Source organism: Anarhichas minor, unplaced genomic scaffold (genome assembly GCF_050575085.1).
Source record: "Anarhichas minor isolate MPS153535 unplaced genomic scaffold, ASM5057508v1 ptg000053l, whole genome shotgun sequence".
Classification (NCBI taxonomy): domain Eukaryota; kingdom Metazoa; phylum Chordata; class Actinopteri; order Perciformes; family Anarhichadidae; genus Anarhichas; species Anarhichas minor.
In genome coordinates, this window is record NW_027466499.1 from 635,001 (window position 1) to 640,770 (window position 5,770).

Consider the following 5,770-nt stretch of genomic DNA (forward strand, 5'->3'; position numbering starts at 1 on the left):
AGAATTCAGTCTGCTTTCATCTCAACTCTCATTAACGGCTAAATGTCAAACAGCAGCTGCAGCGTATCTACACGTCTGTAGAGAACAAAGTATCCAGAGTTCAGAGTAAATGTACTTAGTTACTGTCCACTTACTTCTGCTTGTTTCTGCTTAATAATAATAATAATAATAATAATAACAAAGTCCTTGAATTGATTAGTTTTCCTTTTGTTTGCAACATTTAACCTAAAAAACCCAAAAAGCTCAGATGTAGAAAAGGAGAAAACAAATAGAGCTGAACAGAACAGAACAGATTTTTAGTATCTATAAATAAATATTACATTGTGAAATGAGCTGAGATCTTGAATATATGAATATTAGTTCTTATTTTCTAACCTTCCCTTTATTTAAGTGTCTGAATCTTTACAGATTTCTACGTCTAAACAACAGCTGAAGATAAATTTCCATTCACAGACGTCAAAGAGAGACTCGACAGTCGAGGCTGAAGCTGACGTCACAAAGACGCCGTTTATTCAGAGAAACTAGAAGACGAAGGACGACCTCGTCCTCCTGAAGACAAACGATCCGGCTGGAGTTCAAACTGTTTATAAGTGTCTCTTTGTAATCGTTTTGTGTCATTTTTTGTCTCTTTGTAATCTCTACAACTAAACAAAGTAGAAATATGAAGTTTATTTTTCATTTATTTGAGATGAATGTTAATAACTCAAACAAACAAATCTTCTGTCATCAAATGTTTTTCATCATTTCTATCAGAGGAATCCTCGTCATCATAGTGAAGAAGAAAACCGTGTGTGTGTATGTGTGTGTGTGTGTGTGTGTGTGTGTGTGTGTCACTGAAGGTCACAGACCAACTCAAACACATTTCAACAGCATCAAACATCAAACACAGCCCTCATCCTCAGTGTGCTTCATACGGTGGCTGTGATGAAGCGTGCAGACTGTAGGCGGCGCTACACTGTTCATCGGTGCTCAGTTCAGTCAGGAAGCATCAATACCTTTGACGATAATCAATAAACTTTGAGGAGATGGCAGAATTTGAAGCTCTGTGATTGGCTGTTTGTTAGAGAAGTAACGGAGGTGAAACAGCCGGTGTGTTTCCTGTCGTGCCGATTCCTCGTGGACTGAAATAAATGCGGCGCCCGAGGCGTCCGTCAACACTCGCTGTGAGTTGGTGACATCGACAGAGTTCGTGTTCGATAACAGACACAACCGATCACGATCAAAGATCAGCACACGCCAACCGACGCCAGGAATAAACCCGGGAGCCCCGAGGGCTCAACATGAACATATAAAGGTTTACATTCTCACTGCTAAGTTGAACCAGAGGAGTGTTTAAGAGGTACATATTGTACTTTTTACTACAGTAAATTATTAAAACTAAATACAATCATCTGATGAATGATGATGTGTTATTATACATTATATAAAGTCAATCAAATGAGCTCCACCTTTAAAGTGATGAAGACATTCATGTATCAGTAATTATAATACAGTAATATATATTATATAATATATATTATACAATGGTTACTGATTACTTTAAGTATATTTTGATGATTACACTTTTGTATTTCCATTTAAGTAGGATTTTGAATGCAGGACTTTTACTTTAACAGTATTTCTACACTGTTGTATTAGTACTTTTACTGAAGTAAACTTCTTCAACCTATGACCTCACTTCTCTTGATGCTTTGAAAGTCTGAGTCTAGACTTCTTTTTTCTTCTTCAATTTAAAGGTCCGAGATCCGAGATCTGGAGCATTTTGATTGCCTCTAAATGGCTCTCAACATGTCGACAGTGAGCCAGCGGCTAGTAGCTAACAGCGCTAACAGCGCTAACAGTGCTAGTAGCTAACAGCGCTAACAGTGCTAACAGTTCTAACAGCGCTAACAGCGCTAACAGTGCTAACAGTTCTAACAGTGCTGACAGGGCTAACAGTTCTAACAGCGCTAACAGTGCTAGCAGTTCTAACATGTTGCATTCTATGTTACTTTGTGTTAAATGATGAACAAGAAGCTGTTGATAACTTTTCAGACATTTTATTGCAAAACACAAACAAATGTAAAAAACCTCTTTTCGAGACTGTTCTGGACGTTCCTTAAATTAAAAGTGAGGAAATATTTCTGCTTCTATGTTGTTGAATGATAAAACATGTAAAACGTGTATTCTGATGGATGTTTCAAAGACTATAAAACAAACAAGTAAAGAAACAATATTCATGTGCAGCTTTCGGGAAATCGGTTAAAGTTTTACAATATTACAGAAGTTCTGTTTCATTTCAACCCGTTTTGGTTCAACACAAGAAGATTAAAGGGACAAATGCTTCGTCCTTCTGTGCCGACGGTTTGAATTCAAATTGCTTTATTGAGCTTATTATGAATCTTCTTTCCTCTCAGAACTGAACTATAAGACATAAAAACACATTCAACTGATAAGTGCTGTTTGTTTACAAAGTGCTGCCGTTTGATTCACAGTGAAACTCGTGTGAAACGTTTTTACACATAAAACGTGGAGATAAATTTAAAAAACACAAAGAAGAATCTGATTCTCTTCTCTTTCATAGTTCGACATGTTTCATCATAAAATGTATATGTACTGTATATATACATATATATATGTATACACATACATACAGTATATACACACATTTTATATATATGTATATATACTTATATACAACCTGTTGTCAGCTTTGTAACATTTTGCAGCTGATCGAAGAGGCTTTTTAAAAAGTTTATTTAGCTTAAAGGTGCTGAAGTCAAAATTCAGAGCATTTTTATTGTCTCCATACGGCTCTCAACATGGCGACGGCTGAGCTGGCTGCTCACATGTAAAGGGGCTAACAGTGCTAACAGTGCTAACAGTGCTAACAATGCTAACAGAGTTAACAATTTCAACGGTGCTAACATTGTTAACAGAGCTAACCATTTTTAAGGCGCTAACAGCACAAACAACGCTAACAGAGCTAACAGTGTTTACCTGAGGGGGGGGGCACTACGTTTCCATGACAACGCTGTCGGTGTGGGCGGAGTTACCACTGTAACCGTGTGAGAGCTGCTCTGAACTCTCTGAATGTTAAACTTAGCACCTCATAGAAGGAGGAAGATTATAACATGATGCACGATATTCACGAGGACAGAAGTCATTGAATATCCATTCTGGCTTCTATTAAAAATGAAATCATAGATATTTAAAATTGAATTTACTTTAGTTTTAAATTGATTTGATGATTATACTCGTTTAGTCATTAGTAAACTTCCATATTCATACAGATTACCCTCCATATATCTCTATATCTCTATATATGTATATATAGAGATATACAGTATATAAACATATAAAATCCCAAGATCTTGGTCCCGTTTGGTCTCTCACACATTGAACAGTGAAACATTGTGATAAGATGAAGAAGAATAAAGAGGAGTCTGTGGTGCTCTGTGATCGGCTGAGGTCCACCTGTAAACCCTCGCCGAGGGACACGGTGGCTCCTCTCCGCAGAGGTCAGAGGTCACCCCCCCCCAGATCAGGTGACCCACATCACGACGATCAGACGTCAGCTACAAAACAAAGAATCAATGAAACGATTAGTTCTCTTTAAACATCAATCAGGGTTCAACAGTGCTGCAGAGGTCATTAAGACCACCCGACACGATTCATGTCTGAAGTTCATACAGAAGATCTTAGAAGTTATGTTTATAGTTATTTAAACCTCTTATTCATAATAATATAAACCTCGTATTCATATCAGATAACGGATGTTGTTCTGATTCTCATGCTGAATTTTAAAAACAGTTTTCCAACAATGAATCATGATTGTAATAATGAATCTAATAATAATAATTAATTCAAAGTTTTTCACTAAAATCATACATTATCATCAAAAACATTTTGTTCAATAATTATTTTTCACATCTGCAGTTTCTCAAAAACGGATTGACGAGCAAAATCAGTAATAAAATCAAAACACTCAGCAGTTTATAAACACTTAATAAGCAGTTTATAAACACTCTTGTACTAATGTCTTTATTACAATATGAAGTTAACGTTTGTACAAATGTGATCTTTTGTTCAGACTTTTGGCACCTTCAATTGAAAATTGAAAAAAATATTTTTGAAGTCATGTATGTAAATATATATATATATATATATATATATATATATGTATATATATGTGTGTGTGTGTACACCTGTATGTATGTTCATCTCTGTATATTTATACATATATATGTACAAACTTAATCAACATATAAATCCTCCAAAGAGCCGTTTAGAGGAAAGAGGTTTGTTTTGTGTGACATTAAACTAAAGCTAAAGTAAATGATGTTTATATTTCTGTGTTGTAACATTTAGTGTTTGAAGGAAAAGATCTTTTTTTATCTTACATTTGACTCTAAATGTCAGCGAGTGATGTGTTCTGAATCAGAGTTCTGGTGGTTTTAGCAGTACGAGTGTTTCAACCTTTCAAAGTGTCGCAGAATAAAAGGAGCTCATTTATCTGTAATTACTTCATGACATTAAGTTTATCAGGAGACTTTCTGTTCCTTCACCACGACGGATCTAAACTGTCCTCAGTGTTTGGACTCCACAGCGAGCCGACGGCAGAAACACGGCCGGCTTTAAGGTCGACAGACATTCACCAATAAATCAATCAAAGTCTGTCCAGCGGCGTCGTAGTCCGGAGGAGCTCTGAGAAGACAACCGACCTGAGCACCAACCTGTGAGAACCACGTATGTGTACAAATATATAACATAAATACTCTATATATATATATTCATATTTACCTACAGTACTATATGTACCTCTGAGATGTAGTACAGTATAAAGTACAACATGTACCTCTGAGATGTAGTACAGTATAAAGTACAATATGTACCTCTGAGATGTAGTACAGTATAAAGTACAACATGTACCTCTGAGCTGTAGTACAGTATAAAGTACAACATGTACCTCTGAGATGTAGTACAGTATAAAGTACAACATGTACCTCTGAGGTGTAGTACAGTATAAAGTACAACATGTACCTCTGAGCTGTAGTACAGTATAAAGTACAATATGTACCTCTGAGATGTAATACAGTATAAAGTACAATATGTACCTCTGAGATGTAGTACAGTATAAAGTACAACACGTACCTCTGAGATGTAGTACAGTATAAAGTACAATATGTACCTCTGAGATGTAGTACAGTATAAAGTACAACATGTACCTCTGAGATGTAATACAGTATAAAGTACATGTACCTCTGAGATGTAGTACAGTATAAAGTACAATATGTACCTCTGAGATGTAGTACAGTATAAAGTACTATATGTACCTCTGAGATGTAGTACAGTATAAAGTACAACATGTACCTCTGAGATGTAGTACAGTATAAAGTACACTATGTACCTCTGAGATGTAGTGCAGTATAAAGTACTATATGTACCTCTGAGATGTAGTACAGTAAAAAGTACTATATAATAATAATAATAAAAATAATAATACATTTTATTTATATAGCGCTTTTCATAAAACTCAAAGACACTCTGAGAAGACAAACGACCTGAGCACCAACCTGTGAGAACCACGTATGTGTACAAATATATAACATAAATACTGTATATATATATATTCATATTTACCTACAGTACTATATGTACCTCTGAGATGTAGTACAGTATAAAGTACAACATGTACCTCTGAGATGTAGTACAGCATAAAGTACAATATGTACCTCTGAGATGTAATACAGTAAGTATATGTACAATATGTACCTCTGAGATGTAGTAC